Raw genomic sequence first — 25,004 nt, 5'->3', positions numbered from 1 at the left:
GCACAAGTTTTAGGACTTGATTCCTTTTGATACTCAAAACCAAGCTAGAGAAAATTGTAAAATTTGACTACCTTAACCTGTTTTCCTTGTATCAATCAGAAGCGTCACCATGTAGGACTATTGTCTTTGTCATACAATATAAAAGTTGAAAATGTCTTAGCTTCTTATATTTTGTACTTTCTGTGATCGTATTTGGTCAGACAGAGGCCTTTCCTCTTACATGGGCAGAGATGGGATAAAATAAACTACAGAAAAAACAAAAATTCCTAGCAAAATTTGCTCTGACACAAATGGAAGACATAACATTGATCTTCAGTGTCTCCCATTCACCCTCTACCTTGTTTGTCAAGAGGCATAGTCTCTGAGGATCTTTCCTTCTACCAAATCAAGGACTGAGGTTACAAATAAAACTTAAGTCTGGATACTAGAATTTCCAACTAAAAGTCCTATTTTAGACCAAAAGATATTCCCAGATTTCTAAAACTGACACAACAAGTGTTTCACTACAGGTACTTTAACTATAAATTAGGAGACATTTTATAACTCTGGTCCAAACTGATTGTTTCAAATATTAATCTCAAGTAGCATAAGAAGAATGCAAGTTGCATATGTTATAAATAGATATGTTTGAAAGCATAATAAATAACAATGAAATTGACTTCTAATTAAGGGGTTTAAAACTAAAGTGCAATTGTGACTCATGAATCATTATTGAAAAGATTGCACCCAAGCGTGGGATGTACAGGATGACAATTGTATCTAAAGCAGCCAGTGAGCTGTAGGCATGCCATGGCTAGGAATGTTTCAAAAATCTACAGATTATAATATTATGCAGTAGTATAACTACTGTAGTGATACATTGGAGAAATGCTCTGGAATCAAATAAGGTTTGAAAGAATAAGGCAGAGAGCAAAAACCTAAAAAAGAACAGTGTGGAATCACCTAAGCTAAGTCACAGAAATAATGATCCAAACAGACTGCAATAAATGTAGATAGGTGCAAATGTTGCCCTCTTTCCATATCTAAGAACTAAGTAACAACAACAATTAGTACAAACAGAAATAGTATAGGATCCACACGTACTAATTATTTTGATGCCAACTATAGTATTTCCCAAGCAATATCCAAAACAAAATTAAAAGAACTTTTAAGTAAGAGGCCACTTAAGACAAACTATTTGAGTATTTTAATTTGAAACCACTGAAAAAACTTGAATAAGGGACATTAGGTTCTGCCAATGGGGTAATTGAGGAAAAAAATATAACTATTTTTTAAGTTGTAAATGATCACCTTCAAAAGCTAGGAGATTCATATTTGATGAATCATAATTTAGAGAGGTTTTGTTCTCTCAGATAATAAGATTAGGATATAGGCTTGGTTAATAACATGCTATGGATTTCTATCACAGCGACAAAATACATGAGAAGATCAATTTAACAGAGAAGATTTATGATGACTTCCTTACAGAGGTTTCAGATCATGGCCATTTGTTTCCGTTGATTTTGGCCAGAGAATGCACAGTAAACATTCCTTCTGGCTTACTTTTTTACAGCCAGAAAGCAAAGAAAGAGATAGAAAGCATTTTTAGTAAGGTCCTTCCCCCACCGAAGCTCATGAAGATAGGAATCCATGGACTGATGAATCTATTCATGAGGTCAGAGCACTTACCATCCATTCACTCCCCAACCACCCCACCACCAAGACCTCACCTCTTAGCAGTGCTAAAGCCTTCAACACAGGAGCTCATGATAAAAACTGTAACAATGGACAATTACGCAAAAATGAAGACTTCTTGAGTGCATGGAGAAAGGCAATCAATTAAAAAAATGACATTTACATTTTGGCAAAATAATTCTTTTGCAGCTACCTGGACTACAATTAAAAAAATTACATTCATCCTGACAGTCTGAAGAAATCAAAGAAGTCATCCTTAAGCATCAACTAATCAACCCAAATCCAGAAGAGTCTCGCCTTGTCTGAAATCACAATCATGACCACCATAAACATGAGAGCTATTGCTTCCAAAAGTTGACAGATGTTGTTTCTTAACATAACATTAAAATAATAATACGATAGCCATCTTATTCTCTATTATTATTATAATTTAGTATGGCACTTCACCAAATTTCAATTTAATTTTTTTGCTTGTGTCAGATGGCCAATAGCCAACATCTATCTTATTCTTTTCAAATCTGATATTATTCTATTAGTCTCTATTTTGAGATTATATTAATCAATTAGCTTATTCAGTGTTGGTTGTTACCCATGTATCATAAAACACTACTGGTTAATTTTGAGAACGGATCTCAATTCAGGCTTTCTAATGGCCTGCTGAAATGCTAATTACATTATCAAGGGATACTGCCAAGTTGTTGAAATAAAATTAATCTTACACTGTGAGATTAATACATACAGATTAGTGATGTACTTCAGGGATAGAACACTTGCCAGGCCTGGCTGAAGCCCTGGATTTAATCCCCACACCTCTTGACTGAAAAAAAAAAAAAGCAAAAATAATAAACCTCTTGAGTACACTAGTATTAGGCTTAATATTGCAATGTAGAAGATAAAATATGTATTCATAAAATGGATGAATGAATGAGAAGGCAGCAAGGTCACAAGTCAATAAAGCATCACAACTCTATGGCAATGTATTTATTTCTTAAGGAATTTTTAAAATAAAACTTCTATCACAAAGGAAATATTTAAAATAGGTTGAAGGCTAGTTTTTGTTTATCCATAAACTGAGTTTCATAGAACTACTGATACCAAGAAACACAATTATATTTTTAGCTTAGCTTATTTTTTGAGCCTCCATACTGATTTCCATAGTGGTTGTACCAGCAACCACGTTAAACATCACCACAAGCAATGTATAAAGTTTCTTTTTTCCCATATCCTCACTGTCATTCATTAATGTTTATTTTCTTGGTGACTGTCATTCTGACTTGGGTCAAGTGGAATATTAATGTAGTTTTAATTTGCATTTCCTTTATGGCTATGATGTTGAACATTTCTTCATGTATTTATTAGCAACATGTATTTCTACTTCTGAGAACTGTTTGTTCAATTCATCTGTTAGCTGGATTATTTGTTCTTTCAGTGTTTAATTTTTTAGGCTTTCTAAATATTCTGTATAATAATCTCTTATTCATTAAGTAGCTGACAATTCTATGTGTTGCCTCTTCATTCTAGTAACTATGTTTTAATGTGCAAATTTTTTAATTGGTGTAGCCCCATTTATCCATTTTTGCTCTTATTTCCTGGGTGACTGGAGTCTTATTTATAAATAATTACCTATGCCTATATTGGCATTGACATTAGGATTTGGGTTTATGCCAGCACCATTCCGTCTTTGTTTCTATAATGGTAAGTATAATTTAAACTCTGATATTGTGATACTTTCAGTATTGCTCTTTTTGCCCAGGGTTGCTTTGTTACCTATGGCCCCACCATACCATTCTTGAACAAATGCAAAAGAAAGTAAATCAATATTTAAGAAAGATACTGGTAAATCCATGTTGGCCTTAGCTCTGTTCACTATCAGCAAATTGTGGAATCAGCCAAGGTGCCATCAATGAATGGAGAGCGAAGATCTGTGTAAACCAAGTGGCACACACAGACACACAGGATGGGCACTGCTTCCTATAGGAGAAGAAACTTGGACATAACAAAAACATCTTCAGAAAGCCAAGATGGTATCAGACTATGGAGGGTCAAGAAAACCTCATTTAGGCATGAGACAATGACAGAGTGAAATAGTTTTAGGCTGATAAGGGAGGAAATAGCATGGTAAATGCCTTGCTAAAAAACAAAAAACTGAAAACTAAAACTACCTATCCTATTCTTATAGATTTATTAAAGCCCTGAATTCAACTCTTGATCTAGTCAAGTATCATTGTGCAAACTAGATGAAATTGTCACATTGCCAAGACCTGACAGTGTCCTTTGGGTCAACCATGTGGAAGCCTTTTTCATTAAGATAATATTACTGAAAGTCATTCTTGGAACACATGCTTTGAATTATAGGAAATCACTTGCAGCAGATCTGAGTGTAACACTCTTAACATAGACAAGTTCCTGATGTGGCTGCCCACATATGCATTGGTGCAAATCCAGGCTCTCTGCCCATTCCAAATTCCTTTTTTTTTCTTTTTTTTTTTTTTTTGTCAGTTGTGGGGCTTGAACTCTGGGCCTGGGCTGTGTCCCTCAGCTCTTCAGCTCAAGGCGAGCATTCTACCGCTTGAGCCACAGTGCCACTTCTGGTTTTCTAGTGGTTTATTAGAGATAAGAGTCTCATGGATGTTCCTGCCCGGGCTGGCTTTGAACCATGATCCTCAGATCTCAGCCTCCTGAGTGGCTAGGATTACAGGTATGAGCCACCAGCACCTGGCTCCATTCCAAATTTCTAACTGTGGTAATTCCATCAGGGGTCATTCCCCTCTGCTTCCACACAAGCACGGCATGTTAAGAAGCAGCACGTCTCAGTGTAATTGTGTAAAACAAACTTGGAGCGCCTATACTAATTTTCAAATCTTGACCAGAAAAGGGAGCGATTATAGCTTAAAGGATAGAACTCCATCTGTATTTTTTTTCCTCATTTAGACATCCATGTTTTATGCCCCCATACCATTTATTCACAATATATGAGATATATGTTACGGCCATGTGTACAAAATTTTAGTGTTAATCGCCCCTTAATTAAGTTCATTGGTCAGAAAAATTTAATAGCTGCTGTAAACAATTGTATTAGTACTAGCTTATTACGGAATGGCTTCCCCTTGACTTTACTGACTTAGTCCCACAGATTTCAAGAGTTTGCTTATAGCACACAATCTGCCTTCTGTTCTACCTGAACTTTAGGCTTTTCATGAGCCTCCATACTGATACTGTCTTTGCTTTCTGAGGGTGTTTCTGTTATATTCAGAAATTCTCTTCTACAGTCAGACCTTACCTGCTCTCCACATCTCTGCATTCATTATTTGACTTACACTGATCCGTTTTCCAACTTCCTCTTCTTTTGCTGGAGAGAGTGACTGTCAGATTGAAGTCTAACCTTAAAAATCACTCCTCCCATAGATAGGAACATCCCACAATTTATTTCCTATGTACTATTATTTAACACTTCTCTGATTTTAGTAGTTGAGACTTTGATTCACATCCAATGTAGCATATATTTGTAAAATACATGAAACACATTAGAGTCAAATATGCAGCAAATCACAGCTGTCTCCTTAGCAACAGACTAATTCACCCACCGAATTGCCATATGGACTAACAAATGAACCATAAAATCATTTTAGGGCAATAGCATCCGTACAATTTTTTTTAAAGAGTAGCCTCAGCATTTCAATCATAAAAAGAAAAGAGTTCATTTACACACACACACACACACACACACACACACACACACACACACACATTACTTTTGTGTAGCTGTTCCAAATTCTCATGGGCCCATAGTTCCAGAGGATTCTGTTCATGGTTGCATAGGCCCATGCACTGGGGCAGAACATGATGGGGGTGTGAACCATGGGTGAGGAAGGTTCTTTACCTCCTGGTGGACAGAGTCAAATAGAAAGGAAGGGAATGTGGAGCACGTTTAGAACCATCAATGGTATTCCTCAGGGACCCACCTCCTCCAATTAGTTGCAGTGCCCAAAGTGTCTACCACCTCTGAATATAGTGACATCAGCTAAGGACCAAGTTTACAAAGTATGAGTTTGTGAGGACATCTCATATCAGACCACAGCCACATTTCTTTACAATATCTGCATGCAAGAAGCTCTTTCACTAATTCAACTACTAATTAGTGGTTGAGTGTTTATTAAACAATGCACTAAGCACTGTGTACTAAGCACTATGACTAAAAATATCCCTAATATACAAATCCCTAACCTACAATCAGTTTCAGAATTGGAGAAAAAAAGAAATAGAGAGAAAGAAAAGGAAAGAGAAAAAGAGGAAGGAAGGAAGGAAGGAAGGAAGGAAGGAAGGAAGGAAGGAAGGAAGGAAGGAAGGAAGGAAGGAAGGAAGGAAGGAAGGAAAGAGAGAGAGAAAGAAAGAGAGACAGAGAAAGAAAGAGAAAGACAGAGAAAGAAAGAAAGAAAGAAAGAAAGAAAGAAAGAAAGAAAGAAAGAAAGAAAGAAAGAAAGAAAGAAAGAAAGAAAGAAAGAAAGAAAGAGGGAGAAGAGGGGAGGAAAGGGGAGGGGAGAGGAAGGAAGAGGAGAAATGGAAAAAGAAATTGAAGGGGAAGGGAGGGAAGGGAAGGGGAAGGGAGGAAGGAAGGAAGGAAGGAAGGAAGGAAGGAAGGAAGGAAGGAAGGAAGGAAGGAAGGAAGGAGGGAACAGAGGGAGGGAGGGAGGATGGGAGGGAGGGAGGGAGGGAGGGAGGGAGGGAGGGAGGGAGGGGAGGAATGGATAAAAGGAAGAAAGCAAACTAGGAAGGAAAGAAGGGAACTGGCAGCCATCTGGATTTAAAAAGAGTGCCTACAGACTGATGAAGTGATCCAGTGTTGCACCGCATTGAAAAGGGGAAAGGTTTTCTATTAGTTCATAATGCCCCCTCCAAGTCACACCATTTCTCCATGTTTCACATCCTTCCCAGTAACCAAGGTCACAGTCTTATCACATAAATCAGTTATAAACCATGTAGTAGCAGTGGATTGCATACAAAAGAAGTCAAGTTTGGGAACAGAGACATGTAATTATTTTGTAAAAAACTGAAATTCTGTGTCACATACAAACCACAGGGGTTCCTGGGTATGACAAGTCAGCCACTTAAAATTTTTATCTCATTTTAAGCATAATAAACAAGGTGCTCTCAAAGCTCTCAATTGTCAATTGGTCCACTTGAAAGCAAAGCTATACTCTGTTCGTTATGGCTGGATCTCTATTTGAAATGCATTAGCATTCACTTTTAAATGTTTAATCATGCAAAATTTCATTTCAAACTCAATAATTTAGCCTGAAACATTTCTAGTTGATGAAAATGTCAAACACAAAGAGATAAGAATGTTTAATTAGTTAAGTGCCCTAAGTTTTTTGACAAATACTAAGTGGATTTTTTTAACACTTGCTGCCAGAACTCTGAGATTTATTAAATATAAAAACAGAGAAAAAATCAGCATCTCTATGTATAGGATTCCTTGTGACCTAGGCCTATCCTATCCTTCCTCTTTTCTCATTCTGAGTCTCCCCTCTGTGAAGGGAACTGTTCTGTTCTGTCTGTCCTTTACTGTGTTGATTCTGAAAAACAAGAACAACAGAAGAGAAATGTGGGTACAGGATTGTATGGTAGAGGTAAATCAGTGTAGGACTGAAGAATCACACTTCTGCTCTGACGCTCTCTGACTTTTCATTGTGGAAAGTAGGAGAGTGAATCAAATGACTTCTCAAACGCAGTATAAGACAGAGTTCTAGACACTCATATTGGAAAGTTCTACCTAAATATTCTGTTAAATGTGTTAAACAGTGTTTCTTAAAGTCTTCAACTCCCTTAAAAGTATTGGTATGTTCACTTTGTCTTTGTACCATGATCTTGAATCGCAGCAGCCCTTATCCACCAAGCCCCCCATATTAGAAAGCTAATACGTTCACATGCGCTATGCATCTTCTTCAACCACAACCACAATCAGTTAGAAGATCACTCACATTAATTTCTAAAAACTCCTCTGATTTCCTTCGGGCTTGCCTAGATTTAATTCCTTACATGGGTCATCTTGCAGTAAGATGTTTATTTATACACGTTTTTTTAACTCACTTTGTCCAATCAGAATCTAATGAAAAGAGGGACCATGTCTTTTCTTAAATTTGTGTCCTCTGTTGCAACAATGAGAAGCACAAAATGTCATGTCAAAACCAGCTTTACAATGTCGGTGGGGGGGGGGAGGGGGGTATAATTGGGTGGGGGGAGGGGGGAGGCTGGGAAGGGAGGTAAAGGGTAAACAAAGGAGGAGGCTGCAATGCTTGGTAAGAAATGTATGCATTATCCTGCCCATGTAATTGTAGCCCCTCTGTACAGTATGTTCTCAAATAAAAAATAAAATAAAATAATATTAAATTTGTGTCCTGAGCATCTGGTATGCAGCAAATACTCAATTAAACTGAGTTCTACTCTTAATAATTAAGTAGTTAATGAATAGGTAGCTACTAATCCCCTTTGAATTGATTATTTCCTGGAGTGAGTTTTAAACTTTGTAAAACCTCCAACGTAGACTAGCATGTTCTAAACCAATGAGCTATTCACATCTTCTCTAACTAAAGTTTCTGCAACTGAGGAATCTGCCATCAGAAATTGCTCTTTTGAAATGCTGCATTGATACCCCTTTTCCCAAACTAGATTCTATCATTTCTTCTTGTGTGAAACATAGCAAGTGTAGGAGTTTATGGTATCCCACACGAAAGAGTAGATTTAAGCCTGCCACAATGTACTAAGGGGTATTTGCTACTTGCCAGGAAATCACGTTGTGTGTAAAGTTCTGTTGAGGCTGCCTCTTCCCACAGAATAGCACCTAAAGGAGGTGATAGAATGCAAGCACATGTGGCATTATGCTTGGAATGTTTCTCTGCCTAATTGGCCTGAATTTACGAGTTCATAATAACCCTCTATGCATTTGCAAACCCAGGCAGCATTATAAAATAAGCCTGAGTAATAACCAGGCTGCTTTGTTTTATGGGGATCTTTACAACATGAGCATGTTGTGTACAAATGCACAGGCCAGGCACAGATGTTTGCGTTCATTTATATTTCTCGGGGCAGCAGCAACAATGTGAATGTTGTTTGGACAGTATCATTAGGAATTACACTCAGACTCCCTTTATTAGGTTCAAAGGAAATGAGTTTCTTCCCATTTCCATTACTTTCAAAGTCGAGAGTTCAGCTGGCCAATGGGTGACCACCTCTCCCTCTTGAAACTCTTTTCTTAAATTATTATCATATTTGCTTTCACATTCCAGTCTCTGGATTTCTCTGCTGTTTTGTGTTTTAAGTAGCTAATCAGCTCCAGAAGCAGAACATTACTGCTGCTCACAGCTTGCTGCTTTATTTTTTTTCTTCTTCTTTCTGTCTGGTTACTTGAATTAAAGCTATAATATTTGGGATGCCATTACATTAGGCCGAAACAATCTTTTCTCTGCTATAAGGATCAGTGGAGAATAGTTTGTAAGTAATATTGTACTTTCCTGATTCAATAAGTGGGTAATTTGTTCCAGCGAGCAAACTTGCATGACTTTCTTATTATGAAAATAAATGAAATAAGGAGACTCACCTGGCTTTTCAGACCTCTACTAGCAGGTTTGTTTTGGATTTTAAAAGATGCAAAGAAAAGCAAAGAGGTTTGGAAAGAAATATCAGAGCTCTGCTATAAGCACAGTGGTAGCTAAGAAAGAGTTTGGTCACTCTGCTCTGTCATGAACTGGGCTTCTTGAACATTCTGAATATGAACAATTCCGGATGAATTAGCACACAAGTGAACAATCATTCTTACCTACATCCTTCCATGAAGGAAGAGATTCTGAAGAACATTCCCAGCACAGGCAGCCCATATATTCCAACTTTTTTTTTAATCTAGAGATTTGTGGAATCACACAATGAGATTAATCTTATTTTAATCCTAACCCAGGCAATAGATTGGTCTAGAAATGTATCTAGCTAAAATTGCCACAAAAAAGAACTATATTCTATTGTAGTGTATTGTTAAAATTGCATGAGATCGTAGCTGCTCTATATCAACACAAATGGCGTGGGAGCTGCATAATTCTTCATTGGGGTGGGGGAGGGAAATGCCCTATGACCTTGGCCTATACCACCGGAGACTAGGAACACCTTCCCCGGAGAGAGGACAGCTGTTTCTAGGTATTGCCAAAGTTCTTCAGGTAGGCAAAAGTCACCATGATTTACAAAAAAAACAAAAAACAAAAAACAAAAACAAAAAAAACCCCACTCCTTTAAATAAAATGCGGACAAAAAGTTTTTTAATATTACTTACGCATCCAGTGCCATACAATGTGAACACAGCTGCGGGTAAGCCATAGGTTTGGAGTCAGCTTGCTAGGGCTTTATAGTTTCCTCATCATAAATAGTTGCTTTGGATGGCAGTTAAACAATAGATGCAAAAATACTAGCAAAGCCTTGTAGAGGTTTCAAAAGGGAGAGCTATTTTATTATCAGGAAGGGGAATGGATTTAGTAGTTAGACTTTACTTTCACTTTAAAGATCATCCTTAACATCTGTCTTAAAATCCATTTTCATGTTTTTCATAAAAATGATATGGCATATTGGGCTGAATTTACATTCACTCCAAGTTATTCTCCCCGTTTACTTTTCCAGGAAAGTTAATCATATGCACAGAGAGAGCGCTGGCAGCTGTCTCCTGAGGTGGAGTGAGGTGTAAGGTTGGTAGACTCAAAATGACCAGAGCTTCACCCAGGGAAGAACAGCCTTGCAGTCAGAGATGGATCCTCCATTGGAGTCAGACAAGTGCTCACTACAGGCAAGTAGGGATCCAAGAGCACCGATAGGTCACAGCCAAGGGCCTTGGTTGTTAAGGAAGTGTCCTCATCATCTTTCAGTTTTGTGATTTCTTAGGAGCCCAGAAGAAAAATGGTCAGCACTCAGCAGCATATTAACCCATGGGTAATGAGCTAGAGACACTGCAAGACCAGAGTAAGAACTCAACAGTGGGAACCAAAGAAGAAATGGAAACTTGTTACCAAGAACAACTTGGCAACCGCCAGAATGGCAGGAAAATTATTTGCTGTCACTTTATAGGTTTGGGGCAAAAGGGTTCTGTCTTTATTTAGCTAGAAAGACATTCTAAAGATTTTCCTTGAAGAAGAACAAAGCATGGAGGTATATTGCTATCTGGTCTTTCACTTAGGAGGGGTTAGGGCAGAGCAGTCATTTCATAGCATGGATAGAGCAGGGCTACGGGATAGACTGGAGCTTTCACTGAATAGCACACACCTCGTCTCTTTAATTACATCGAACGTGTTGGGCATACCACTGACAGTTCTTTATTCTTCTTCCTCACAACTCTCTCAAGCTTATGTATTAGTAAGTCTTATGCTTCCTTCCTTGAATGAAAATCAGAGTAGGCACTATAGTCTGATAATGAGATGTTTCTCCTTTTGCATCCTAAAACAATCACAGTTGAATCCCAGACAATCTTGTGTAGTACTATGCCAAAACTTGAAACTCTATTCGAGGAAGATCTGAAGAGGTTTGGGAGTGAAATACCTAAAACGTCCCCTGGAGCTGAGAAAAGGGTGAAGGAAGAGAATGCTGATTGACAGCCTCTTCCTCACTGAAATCTTTCTGAACTGTGACTTCAGGGCCATGAAATCTTTCTGAACTGTGACTTCAGGGCCATGTGGTTGTTTCTCTCATGTGTGTCTTTGTGTTTTGGCAGAGCCTTTGTTGTTTTAGATGGCATCCACGGATGCCTCCGTTGCCCGTTTTGAACTCCTGGTTCACTGCAGTCCTCCTCTTCCTCATCTCACATAACCTGCTTGGGGGGAGGAGGCTCCCCTCTAGGAGGCCATCTTGGAAGAATCCTGGCAAAGTGACTCTAACCCCAGGCAAGGATGGTACTCTCTCTCTCTCTTTCTCTCTCTCTCTCTTTCTCTCTCTCTCTCTCTCTGTCTCTCTCTCTCTCTCTCTCTCTCTCTCTCTCTCTCTCTCTCTCTCTCTCTCTCTCTCTCTCTCTCTCTCTCTCTTTCTCTCTCTCTCTCTCTCTCTCTCTCTTTCTTCCTCTCTTCCTCTTTCCCTCCCTCCCTTCCTCTTCCCTCTTCCCTGACCAACTCTGGTCATCCGGAAACACACTTCTCTAACCCAAGATTGATGACAATATGATGGAATTCCAAAGGCCAATTCAGTGCTGTTGCTGCCACCCACATACTCTGTACAGCTGTCCATGCAAGAGCCAGAGCATCTCTTGCTCTCCCTCCAGTGTGGGTACACACATGCTCTCTGGGTGGGCTCCTCGAAGCCCCCTGATTAGTCCTGATATGAGGGGATGAGATAAGCAGAAAGCAGAGAGTGCTAAAACTCTCCAGTCTTCTACTGCTCCCAATGTCTACAATGCTAATCAATGTATACCCACACAGGGACGAGGGGACAAGGGTCGAGCTCCACACAGGGCTGGCCATCTTGGAAGGTACAAAGCAATCAGGCCTAGACCTCAGCTGACGCTGAGAAGAAATGTCACCTCATCCACATTTTGTCGATTGGTAGCTGTAAATTTAAAGTTGTTGAAGACCCATCAGTAGGTGTGATTAATGATTCCCCACTGATGTTTCAGTGATGTCAAATTGAAGGACTGAGCTGGAAGGAGAAGGGAAGAGTTGAAAAACGTCAACCTGTGTTCCAGGTACGGGCTACTCAGATCCGTGTATCCTCAGCTTAGTGTAGCTGTCAGCAGAAAAGGGGGAATTATAAATTTATCTTTAAACAACTGAACCTACTTTGTGACTTAACTTCCACCCGAAGTCAAAACAGGCAGACTCCCCTTTGACTGGAGAGACAAGGTGTTGCCTCAAACATTCTCCGTAACTCCAAGGTGGTGCTGATATTTTAAAGAGGCATTCAATAGATTGTCTCCACAGAGAAATAATCCAGCGAGTATGTGACAGAATGGTTACTGAGAAAAAAGAAGACTTCACGCACAATGCCCTCTTCCCTAGGGGGAGACTGAATCCAAATAGATTAACAGGAGCTTGAGGCTTGCCTTACAGAACAAAAACAAGAGCCAGCGAAAGACAATGAATTTCTTTTTCTGCTGCTACCTCATCTCAATTGGACCAGAAACAAACTCACTGTCCTTCCCAAACCAATGAAAGCGAATTGTCCTATAAGACAACGTCATAGCCCTACTGAAGAAATGTTCTTCTCTCAAAAATATGAGAATAAGCTATAACTCTTTATGAGAAAACCAAAAAAGCACTGCTTCCAGGGAATCTAGTTATGTGTCAGGTTCCATAAAAAGAAAAACATCAGAGCTTATTTGACCAAACTCTATGGCTGAATTAGATATGAAGATCCACCAGTATGGCAGCAGAGTTTTGTAGAGAAATAGATAGCATTTGAGTAGCTCGAATGCTAATAGTTTGGGAAAGGGAGCTCCCAAAATTATCAGAAAATGTCTCTCTGACGGACCTCTTATAACAGTTCCAGTGGTGAAAAGGCTTCCCTTGTATCAAACAATTTTTTTAAAATCCCAAGTAGCTGAAATCTCAACTACCAAACAGGTCAAATTATAAGTGGCTAAATAAATGTTGTAGGTGGTACCATGTCTTCTGAAAGCATCGTTGCCCTTCGGGTCTAACTCCGGGCCCTGGTTCACAGGGGACTGATTGTTCAAGGAAAAGAACAAGCTGTTCCAGCTGAGTTTCTCCTCTATCCCTGTAGAGAAAAAGAGTGTTAATTTTTGATAAGCCACGATGTACAATTCTCAGTGGCAGTTAGCTGTCTCCAAGAGAGAGCTGTGACCTTGAAAATGTGAAGGAGCAGAAACTAGAACGAGAGAGAACAAATCCGATCACCCCACGGAATAGCAAAAACAATTCCAACTGCACAAGGAAACCAGGTGACCTTCATCCAAATCCAGGCTTTAAAATCCTAGTATGACATTTCCATTGCTCTTTGATTTTACCATACGTGAATACGTGTCAATTACATCAGTGCCCCAGCAATCCCTTGGGACTTCCAATATGTGAGAAGACTTGCAGCCCAGGTTTCCTCCTGGAAATGATAGAAACGCAGGCCACATAAAATCAGAACACCCAGTCTCACTCAATAGAAGGAAAAGAGTGCCTATAAAATAAAGGCTAGGTGATTCATAGGCAATTTTGATGGCTCTGTACATTAAATTGGACTGTTGGTTAACACTATTTGGAAATCTCAGAGAGCTCTCTTTTGTTTCCTACCCCTGGAGTCTATAAAACCAATTCCCTGGCCCTTTTTTTTCCAATTGCAATTTTATCACTCTGTTCTTATTCAAATAACCTTACACCACACAGCTATAACAGACTTTCTCAGATGAAGAACTATGTATCTGGGCAGGTGACGTGCACTGAGCTTGTGGGTGATGATTGGTAGCACAGGACAGATGGACAGGAAATTGGGTGCCTTCCCCAGCATGCAGCACACATATTTCACCACCGAGTAGAAAACACAAAGGGGAGGTTTGAAGCAAAGAAGCCTGGGTCTCTTCTAGCCCTTCACAGTATGAACTGGTTGCTAATAAATCTCCCCCGCCCTTCTCTCCAACAAGGAACATGAGGAAAATTTCATGTTTCATGGTTCTCAACTTATAATAAATTTGAAATCTCCCCCGACAAAAAAATCTCTGTCACTACCATCTTTTCTCTCGAGCAAGAGAAAAATGCTTAGCGATGATCCTAGTTGTCAAAAGTGGCAGCTTAGGTCTTTCTTCAGCACTTGCATACATTCATATTCAGCAACGACATTCTGTGATACGAATCATCCTGGTCACACACTGGATCAAGGCTGGTATTCTACCACTTGAGCCATATATGGTTCCACTATGATTCATTTTTTTTTGCTGGTTCATTAGAGCTAGGAGTCTCGTGGACTCTTGTGTCCAGGCTGGCTTCAAACCTCAGTTCTCAGCCCTCAACATTCTGAGTAGCTAGGATTGCAGGAGTGAGCTACCAGAGCACTGCCCAAATGCTTCATGTTATGAAAGCGTTTGCGGATGTACTTCTTATGATTATTTGACTTACTTTAAATAATGCATAACTACCTAATCTTTGTGCATGTGTCTGGGTAAGTATAGCGCTGTGAAAAGGTAAGTGATATTTCCGTGAATACTACAATTTGAGGAAGAAAAGAAAACTAGCGTTCACCTGGACAGCATATTATGAGACAGCTAAAGCTAGCTTTTACTATGCCAAATATTTAATAAACCCTTTTACATATACATGTATGAGTGCATGTACATATATACATATATATACACTGATACATATATATTCTTATCTACTCTTAAATATATATTTTATATACTTACATATTATCTGTTTTTATTATTCTTATCTATTCTTAAATAGATGTGTAATTAGGAAACATTCTTGCCAACATGTTGTCAAAACCATTACTTTAGAAAGGAATCGAATTTGTAGAAATTGCATCTGTGGTTACCTAGATTTAGAAATGGTCATAGCCTATGATGAACCTACATTTATATACCCAAAAGCCTACAAAACTAAATATGTCTTTTTGACTTATTTTGAATGTTATCTTGTCATACTTTATTTATCATTTGTCAGTAGCTTTCTTATACAACAATACAACCTTGATGGAAAAAAAGCCAGAGCCAGCTTAACTGCTGCTTATGGCTGTAATCCTAGCTACTAAGTAGGCTGAGACCTGGAGGATCACAGTGTGAAGCTGGTCAAGTCTTCACTAGAATGTCTCTCCAAAGTAATCAGCAAAAAGCAGGGCTAAAGGCATGACTCAAGTGGTGGATCACCAATCTATAAGCTTGAGGCCCTGAGATTAAAGGTTGGTATTTTAAAAAAATTATAAATATTGGGTCTGGGAAGGTGGCTCAGTGGTAGAGTGCTTGCCTCACATGCATTGAGGCCCTGGGTTTGATCACTCAGCACCACATAAGCAGAAAAATCTGGAAGTGGGCTGTGGCTGAAGTGCTAGAGCACTAGCCTTGAGCTGAAGAGCTGAGGGACAGTGCCCAGGCCCAGAGTTCAAGCCCCAGGACTGACAAAAAAAATTGTAAATATCATATATACTCTCTCAAACCAGTAGACTAGGCATAAACTTAACCAAAGATGTTAAAGCCTTTTACAATTAAAACTATAAAGAAAACACTAAAGAAAAACAATGTGGAAGATACTAGAAAATGCAAGCACTTCCCATGTTCATGGATCAGGAGAACTAATGTTGTCTAACATGGCCATAATACCAAAACAACCTACAGATTTGATGCAATCCCCATCAAAATTTCAATGACATTCTTCATATCAATAGAAAAGGAATCCAACAATTCATATTACAATGCTTGACCTCTAACTGAACTGCAGAGCCATAGTATTTTTAAAAATATAATCATAAGCCAATGCAGTAACATGCACTTAATTCATTACAAAAGGTGGTAGCTTCTCGAACAAGTGATGTTGGAAAAACTGCCATGTCCCACATGTATGTGATCCAAACCACATTCCGATCTCTCACTGTGTCCAAAAAGTCATCTCAAAATTGAGACTGTAGTGTAAGACATGAAACTTTGAGACTATTAGAAGAAAACAAAGAGATAACATTTCAAGATCTATCCTTAGGCAAAGTCTTTGGGAATAGGACTCCTACAGCTCAGGAAAGAATAGCAAGAAATTAACCAACAGGATTGCATTAAATTAAAAAGCATGTGTACTGCAGTATTATTTACCCTAGCCAAGATATGGAATCAGCCCTGATGACCCTTACACAACGTAGGGATTAAGAAAATGTGGCATGTATACACAATGGCATCATATTCATCCATCAGAAAGAATGATCTCGTACCATTCATAAGGAAATAGAAAGACTTAGAAAAAGTATTAACTGAAGTAAGCCAGACCCTGAGAAACACAAGTTGCATGCTTTCCCTCATTTGTGGTAACTAGAATGTGCCTATAAATCTACCAGTAAATACATTGGGTGATATACAAACACTTACGCATGAATTAACTGAAGTACAATAGACATTCCATGGAGAGTGCAAATAGTGTAATTCTTTAGAAAGATTACATCAAAGCCCAACAAAATGTAAGTACCAGGAAATGGGTATGTACAAGGGAATGTGAAGCAAAGGGAGAGGAATAGAAGTAGGAACAGAGCAAATAAGTAGGAGGCAGGGGAGCATGCATTATATACACCACAGAATTGAGAAAAATAAGGGAAGGAGTAGACTGAAGGGGTGAAGGTGTAAAGGGATAACATAGATCAAGACGCATTGGACACATAAATTATTTTGCTAAATGGCAAAAAAATTCAATGCATAACCTAAAATGAGAAAAATGAAGGAAGGTGGTGGGGTGGGAATGGTGGGTAAGAATATCCAAAGGGGTGGCATTGATCAAGATGTGCTCCATTCATAAACTGCCCTGTTGAATGGCAGCTCCTTTGTACAACTGCTTAAAGAGAACTAAAAAGAATTCCAAAACAGTTTTAAAGCTGTTGTACGCCTTTACTTTTTCTTTCTTTCTTTCTTTTCTTTTTTTTTTTTTTACAACTCTTGGGAGCTAACTGAAATCCCAGAAGGTTATGAATTGAACAGAGTTCAAGGTGCAACAAATTCTTAGACCTGTAGAAGCACTAGATGAGAGCAGAGGGCATCACTCCAATGCCTGAATCATTTTACACTCAGCTTCCCCTCTTCAGGATCTCATGACCTCTCCACATTGCCCCAGTGAGGCTCCAACGTCCAGCACTTGAGCCTCTGGGGTTCACACTCAAACCACACCCAAATAATAACAATCATTTTGCTTGTACAATTAGAACCATGGTGATACTTCAGCACTGGAAATCAAGTCCATCTGAATTATGAGTCAACAGAAAGTTTACAGAGAAGATTAAAAACAGAGAGTAAGCCAGGCGCCAGTGGCTCATGCCTGTAATCCTAGCTACTCAGGAGGCTGAGATCTGAGGATCATGGTTCAAAGCCAGCCCAGGCAGGAAAGTCCGTGCGTCTCTTATCTCCAATAAACCACTAGAAAACTGGAAGTGGCACTGTGGCTCAAGTGGTAGAGTAGTACTAGCCTTGAGCTGAAGAGCAGAGGCACAGTGCCCAGGGCCAGAGTTCAAGCCCTACCACCGACCAAAAAAACGAAGAGTAGGCATCATTATATTTGGCATAAAAGAGAATTTACTGCAAGATAGAGGAGGAGAGATAACTATACACTGAATAAATAAGAATATATACATATATGTATACACATAGATATATTTATGTATATATGAATATAAATTGAATAGAGTTCAAATTGCAACAAACTCATAAACCTGTAAAAGCCCTCAAAAGTCCCTGAAGCTGCAGTAACACAAAATGCAGAGACAGGCCACTTCTGGTTACCACCAATATCACTACCTATTCCATAGTTGTGCCTTCATTCCGGGCCTTTCTTGACCTCTCTAAAAAGTTACATTGAAGAAAACCTAAATTTTTTACTGGCTTAGTCACAATCGTACTATTCACTATCTCAAGAGATAAGACCATTTCACTTCAGAGCAACCTCTCTTCCCACATAAGGCCAAGTGGAAAATGGAGTAGAATCCTCAAGGGAAAAACATCATGTGAATGGTGAATGGCAGAAAGCTTTTCCTCTCAAGTCAGGAAAAAGATAAGAACGCCAGTTTGTTTCTATTTTTTGACTTAATATGTACTAAATCTCAGCCAGAATAATTAAATGGGTAACAAAAACAAAAAGCAATCCAATTGGAAAGAAAAAAGTAAAAGCATGTCTGATTATGCACAATAAAATTTTACATATGGAAAGCTGTAAAGATCCTACGTGGTTAGAAATAAACTAATTCAGCAAGGTTACCAGATACAAAAACTATACTTAAAAGTAGGATGGTATTTATATATACCAGCAATGAACAATGCAGAAAACAACTCTATTTATAATAGTATCAAAAAAACAAAACACTTAGGGATAAACTTTACCAATAAGAGGAAAGGCACATAGGCCCAAACCTATAAAGTCTTACTAAAAGAAATTGAAGATGCAAGTACATGGAAAGACTAGATTGGAATATACAGTGTAGTTAAGATGTCAGTATTACTCCAAGTGAGTTTTCAAATTTAATGCAATTCCTGTAAAAAAAAAAATCTGTAATGTTTTCGAGAGGTATAAAACTCATCCTACAATTCATATGGAATCTGAAGTTGCCTCAAGTGACTAAAGCAATCTTCAAAAGGATTTGGAGTGTCTCACACTTCCTAATATCAAAACTGATTACAGAGTTGTAGCAGTCAAAACATTAGGCACTGCCACAAATACAAACACAGGCTGATGGAACAGAATGGAAAGGTCAGAAACAAACCCTTACATATAAAGTCAAATTACTTTCAACAAGGCTGACAAGACAATTCAATGGGAGAAAAAGCAGCCTCTTCACAAAAGCATAGGCAGCAAAGGTAAAATAAAATAAATTGGACTATTTCAAAACTGGAAATGTCTGTGCATCATAGCACACAGTCAGCAGAGGGGAAAACATGTAGAGTGGAAGAGTATGCCCATACATCAAATAAGAAAAGGGGGCCAGGAATCTGAGTCACTTCTATAAGCTGAGCTACTGGAGGAGGCTGAGCTCTGATTCAGGTTGGAAGCCAGCCTGGGCACAAATCTCCACGAGACTCTTATCTTCAATTAACAAGCAAAAAACTGGTAGTAGAGGTGTAGCTCAAGTGGTATAGCACTAGCTTTAAGCTAAGCTGAGAAGTCTGGACAAGAAGTTAATACCCAGGAAAAGTATTTCTAGAACTTAACAACAAAAACAAAACCTGCTTTTAAGAAAACCTGGATTTCAATAAGTATTCCTCAAAAACTATGGCCAAAGCATATGAGAATTTATGTAACAGGTCTAATTATTATAGGAACACAATGAGACAATGGGTATCACTAGTATTCGTTATGATGGCTGCTATCCAAATGTTTAAAAAGAAAAAAAAAACAAGTATTGGCTATGACATTGGTAAACTGAAATGAAAAATGATGCAGGTGAAAAATATCATTGTTGTTTTTGTACGTTTTTTATTGTAAAAATACTGTTCAGAGGGGTTACAGTTACATGAGCAAGGTAATGAGTACATTTCCTGTTGAGCATTGTTGCCTCCTCCTTTGATTTTCCCCTACCTTCCCTTCCCTCCCACCTCTACAACTACACCCCCCCACCAAAGTTGTAAAGTCATAGAAATGTCTTAAAATATAAATATGTAATGACCATATGATCTATCAGTTACCAATCAATTACAATACAGTACTATATCATTTCATTTATAGGAGGTATCTGGAAGAGTCAGGTTCACACACACACACACACACACACACACACACACACACACACACACACACACACACACACACACACACACACACACACACATATTTTCCAGGTGGTTGCCAGGAACTAAGTGGAGGGGGAATTGAGGTGTAGGGTAATATATTTGTTAGACAGGAAAGTTCTATAGATTGTAAAATACTGTGAGCATATCATTACTGAAGTGTACACTTATACTGTTCAACGAGGCAGGCACTAGTGACTCATGCTTGTAATCCTAGCAACTCAATAGGCTGAGATCTGGAGGATTACTTTTCAAAGCCAGCCTGGGCAGACAGAGTAGTCTGTAAGACTCCATCTCCAATTAACCAGCAAAATGTTGAACTGAAGACATGGCTAAGGTGGTATAGAGCCAGCTTGAGCAAGAAAGCTAAGTGAGAGCTCTGTGTTCAAACTCCAGTATAGCTACAGACAGACAGACAGACAGACAGATACACACACACACAAGGTAAATTGTAAATTTTATGCATTTTGCCACAATTAAGAAAAAATTAAAGTAGAATTAATGGAGAAAATTTAAGAATCCAACTTAATGGTTTATTTATGCAACATTAATTTTCAGTTTGTTAAAGTCCTACCTAAGAGGAGCTGTGGCTCAAAATGATAGAGTACTAGCCTTAAGCAAAAAAGCTCAGGGATAGCTCCCACAGCCTGAGTTCAAGTCCCATGACTAACACAAAAAATTCCTGCCTAACTAGTCCCAACTAATGTTTTGATATTTCAGTCTTATGTCTGACACCTAAGAATTCTGAATGTCTATCCCAAATCCAGCGTTCTATGTCAATATATTCATTTCACCTTTAGGTAGCTTTATGTTCTAAAAACACCCCCCACATTAATCTATAAAACCATCAAATCCCAGGAATACTGTAACAAAGGACTAGTACTGATTGCACCCCAAAATTGAAAACAACAGCAATAGCAAACATCCTTGTTATTAATACTTTCCAACTACAGGGAAAAGTCACTGGTCATGAGTCAACTACTCACTGGATTTTCACTTCTCAATCTTCCTGTTTTTCAAGATCCACATTCTCTGTCACACCACCTATTTCCTCCCTAAATACAAAATTGAATTGATGCTTTTAATGTTGTCATGGAAGCCCTACATCATTATATGTTCCTTTAGATCACAAACATTGCTTTAAAATCACTGACTTTCTACCACACCCACAAGCATTTTATGAAATGTCTTAAATAAGATACTACTTGATTTATGAAGTCAGTTCTTAGCCAGTTTTCCCTCGCCTATTTGCCATGAAAGCTATTTCAACTCTCTCAGATCCCGCTTCAAATTTCACTTGCTTAATGAAGCCATTCCATGAAGGAGTGAATTGGGCTCCTGGGATGTAACAATGAAAATTGAGAGAGGCTGCCAACCATGTCACTTTAGTGTAAATCATGCATCCTCCACTGGGTGTTTTCTACCCCTGCCATACCTCAGACTTACCTTGATTGTCAGCTCATGAAACGAAGCTCAAAAAATTCTGTCTCTATAGCTATGTCTTCATCAGAGGCTGGATAATTGATATCAGTTGTTACATATGTAATTCTACTTACAGAAAAGATTTCCCTGTACTCCTGTTTCTCTGGATTTGAAAATGTTTATTGAATATTATCTAGTAATATGGATATGGGCAATGTGAAAAAATGAGAAATGAGAAGAGAGATTTAACTGGGATTTGAATCTTCAGTTTTGCTATCTCTGAAATTATGGACAAGCCATTTCCTGATGGTTCTGTACTTACAATGGTTGGCTTCCATTCTTGAGGCTAGGTGTCTGCTCAAAAATGCCACCATTAGTTCTACAGTCCAGTCAGATGGTATGGAAGGAGGACCCAGGGAAGTGCATATCCATTCTTCATTATCATGATCTGGACAAGGTACCTAGCCCTTTAGCTCAGTGGTATTGGCCATAACTTGATCACTTATTTGTGAAAGGGTAGATGGGAAATTATTCAACTAGTCTTTACCAGGCAAGTGTGCTTTCATTAAATGAAGAGGGAAAAGTATTTTAACTTGATGTTAAATTCCATTGAGAAATGGAACTTAACTGTACCTAATAGAATAAGAAGTCCTAAGTCTCAAATTGTACTCTAGTTGTTGTAAGGTAATAAGTTTCCCTGGCACAAGCACATGGATTCTTATAGAAAACATAGAACTCCTGGGTTGGGCAAAGGCTTGTCACTCATCAGAGTACATCATTACCCTCACGTCACGGGAGGCTGGTTCACAGACTTACTCAAATGACAAGACAGGAGCTTTTCGTGTGAAGAAGCCAATTCTTTTATAGAGGTGGCAACATGCCTCCCATTCCTCTGGAGAGAAATAATGTCTGTAATTTCTTATGTGTTTTGCTACACAGACATCTTGAAAAGATAGTCCAAAACAGAACAATTACTTCCTCACCCTTAGTATCTAAAGATATGCCAGAGTCCCAAGGGGAATTGATGCTCCATGTAAGACATTATTAATTCAGACACAAAATGCTGTTATTGTTTATGTTAGAACAATAGACAGGAAGCAGGACCTTGCCAGGGAAATTGGGATATAGGTTGGCTACTAGATACTACAGTCTCTGCCACATTGTCTGGTATTACAGTATCAATTATCTAAGGAAATTATATGTAGTAGAAATTAAAGTATTAAGATGTCTATCTATTTTTTTAAAAAAGAAAACTGTGCCCAATATCAGTATTTTTCAGTTACCTAAAATGGCTTCTTAAGTCTAAAGTCCAAGTGGTCGTATCTTGAATATATTTACCTCATTGTGACATCAATGTTGTGTTACTTAGTATGAGAGCTCTTGACTGGCACACCAGGCACTTGAAAATCAAGGATACGATTTTTCCACTAATTTGATTTCTGATCTTGAACATGTCACTTAACATTTAACCTCAATTTGTTTATCCAGTATAATGAGTTATAAATGCCTTTCTCTCTGTCTCAAGTTTGGCTTGAGCTAAACCATGGATCACAGTCCAGTAACCTTGGATGAATCCAGGTCATTGAAGAACCTCATTGCCTGGGATTCTAATTATGAGTCTTCTGGCCTCATTTCCATTTGTTCCATGAACCCAATGAAATATTCTTTTTCTTAACACTATAAAGTTTTGGCCTAATTTTGGAATAACTTTAACAGGATCTAAGGCATTTATTGATGCCTGTGATTCATGTGTGTATACCTCTACTGAAGTTTTCATCACCCACATCAATCCTAGCAACTACCTTAGCACACCAATTTTCCAAGGTTGTCTCCACATAGGCTTAGGAGGAGACACTGAAATATTTGTGCCAAATATTTCTATACTTAATCTGAATTCTCCCTCCCTGTGTGCTACTATTTGATCCATTCTCTCTTATCTAATTACTTCAACAGACAATTAAAGAGTGAGAATCTCTTTAATCACATCTTCAATAAAGATATACCAAACAGTTCATCTTCTGTATTATCTCTTTTTTCATCCATGGTCTTCAGTTAGTGCCACTAATTCTCTCATGCTTTCTTGCCTTTCATGTTCTAATTATTTTTTCAATATTGGTTCTCAAGTTATTACAAAAGGCTTCATCAGCTTTGGCAGTGGAAACGAAACAGAGGACCCTATCTCTCTACCTAATTTCTGGTCTACCACTCTGCAGTATTTCCAATCTTTTCATTTCATTTTCAAAAATTCACTTTTTCTTTAAAAAAAAAAAAACCATCAGTCTTACAGGATTTCAGTTCCAAGAACTGTCTTAGGAAAAGCCTTTCAATTGTGGTATTTTGTTTTGTTTTGTTTTCAAACAAAGCTTGCAGACTTCCTGGTGTTTTCCTTAGAACAACTTTTCAGTATCATCCAAATGAATACCCTCATTTGAACAATTGCCTACTTACAATTTAATTTTTCATTTAATTGTTTTTATTTTTATCCCAAGTCATCAATGCATATGGTTTAGGAGGCACAAAAAAAAATCCAAAAAAACAAAAAACAGAGGGGCTCACAGAGAAACCCAACAATTCTCTTTTCCTTTCCTTCCCTCCTACTGCTTCCCATCCCCAGAGGCAAACAATGTTAACTGCTTGATTTTTGTTTTTCTGACACTAGCCTCCAAATACCTAATTAGCACATTTATACCCCTATTTCTTATCTATTGGCCTCCTGCTATGATAGCTGAGTATTTCTCTCATAGCCACACCACACCTCTCAACTTGCTCTCTATTTATAGTTTAACACCATAGTTTTTCCTCTAAACAGCTCTGTCACAACAAAATTAGTTGAAACTCCATTTCTTGGCCAATACATAAATCCTGATTCTACTTTCTAAAGTTCCCACCCATCTATTTAACTTTTTTTTCCTTCCTTTCAACTCTAATCTCCTCTGTGGACTGAATCTATACTTGTAAATACAGTAGGGATGTTACTTTTTACATATCATCTTACTAGTCTACTTTTCTCCAGTTTTTAGGCAAATACTCAACAATGAAAACCAGGTGCTTAATTTTCTGTGACATGTCAGTAATGAGTTAGATGAGAAGATTTTACCATTGGTTTTCCAGTGTTGTGTTATTCACGTAAATACTCTATTGAATATCCTTTGAATCATATTCTCCTTTTTAAAAAATTCAACATTGTTTTTGTAGTAGGAAGACCCCTAGTCAAGCAGGCAAGCCTACTTAGTCATCCGGAGTGACAGAGCCCGCCTCAACGAAGCTGTTAACAAAGAAGCAACTTCATTGAAATGTTTCCTACACTGACCGGTCAGGGCCGCTCGAGGTGGCAGTATCAGCTCCGAGCTGATGCTTTGATTTTTAAAGGCAAAATTCACGAGGTCAAGCCTGGTCACACAGGTGACCAATGAGATTGTCACACACCCAAAAGATTGCACAGTCATACCAGACCACACACAGGTGGCCAATGAGGTTACAGTTTGTCACATAATGGCTG

At 38.4% G+C, this 25,004-nt stretch overlaps 1 long non-coding RNA gene across 1 annotated transcript in view; it reads right to left on the bottom strand.

Annotated features, from left to right (window-relative positions):
• Positions 1–2,412: 2,412 nt before the first annotated feature.
• LOC138831564 (uncharacterized) overlaps positions 2,413–25,004 on the bottom strand; it is a 49,952-nt gene continuing 27,360 nt past the window's right edge. The window contains exon 4 of the long non-coding RNA XR_011373374.1: positions 2,413–2,491. This is a non-coding gene — a long non-coding RNA (uncharacterized lncRNA). The remainder of the gene's footprint in view (positions 2,492–25,004) is intronic.

The sequence above is a fragment of the Dipodomys merriami genome, unplaced genomic scaffold, assembly GCF_024711535.1.
Source record: "Dipodomys merriami isolate MVZ:Mamm:240054 unplaced genomic scaffold, mDipMer1.0.p SCAF_2, whole genome shotgun sequence".
NCBI classification, from domain to species: Eukaryota; Metazoa; Chordata; class Mammalia; order Rodentia; family Heteromyidae; genus Dipodomys; species Dipodomys merriami.
The sequence above is the reverse complement of the archived record's forward strand: the minus strand, read 5'-3'. Positions and strand labels throughout refer to the sequence as shown.